This window comes from Crocodylus porosus, unplaced genomic scaffold (assembly GCF_001723895.1).
Source record: "Crocodylus porosus isolate Cpor-Errol unplaced genomic scaffold, CroPor_comp1, whole genome shotgun sequence".
NCBI classification, from domain to species: Eukaryota; Metazoa; Chordata; order Crocodylia; family Crocodylidae; genus Crocodylus; species Crocodylus porosus.
Window position 1 is genome coordinate 34,704,886 of NW_017728914.1, and position 967 is coordinate 34,705,852.

Here is a 967-nt window from a genome sequence, read left to right on the forward strand (position 1 = left end):
CAGGGTGAGGAAGTTCACTTTCCAGGACACACTTCGAAACAGCAAAGACCAAGGTCGTCTGGAGAGCCCTGCGGACAAAGCCACATAGTGCAGCGGATGCGAGGAAAGGCGGTTGCAAGCGTGTGGGTCCAAGCACTTCTGAGCAAGAGGACACGCTCCAAAACCTGATGTGAAAAAGATATTTCCTGGCAGCAAAGCAAAGGGCATATTGGAAAATTATAGGAGCAGTTAGCTCTGATCCCCCCCGCCCCTTTTTCCTGGACGTGTTTTGTTTCTTCATGCCCTGAAAGGGCAGACCAAATGTCATGCACTTCTAAATACTGGAGGAAAGCGGCAGCTTTGCCAGCAGTAAAAACGATCAACAGCAGCTTTCATAGATCCTCTGAAAGCCCTTGACAATTGGGATCCATGTTATTCCCATATAACCAAGTGGAAACAGAGGCATGGAGCAGACAAGACTTCCACCTACCGCCACGCCAGCCTACCTACAGACTTCCACCTACCGCCCTCCCCATTGAGCCACATAGCCCTCGACTGCTGACACTTCTACTTTACTATTGATCCCAGGAGGACACACAGCATAGCCATGCTGTGTCCTGTTTCTCTAGTGATGTGGGGAGGTGGCATAGCCATGACCTGAGTGCCCTGGGCAATGGCCTGTGCATAGGACCAAAAAGGTGGTACCAATTATGGGACTCTGGTTGGCAAGGCACACGTGGAGAGGCAAGAGGAACTGCGGTGGATAATGCCACCTAATAACATGGCAGTCATTCACATCAGCTCCTATGATAGCCTTCAAAAAAGCCATCAGGGCCTTGGTATTCCTGAATCCACCTCCCTTTGGTCAGCATAAGATCGTATACTTCCTCGTTAATTAGCAAGGGGGTAGAGGGGGGGCACTCTGAGGTGCTCTGGGTTAGAGTAAAAGGCAGTCCAGGGGAGAGAGACTTAACGGTGGGAGTCTACT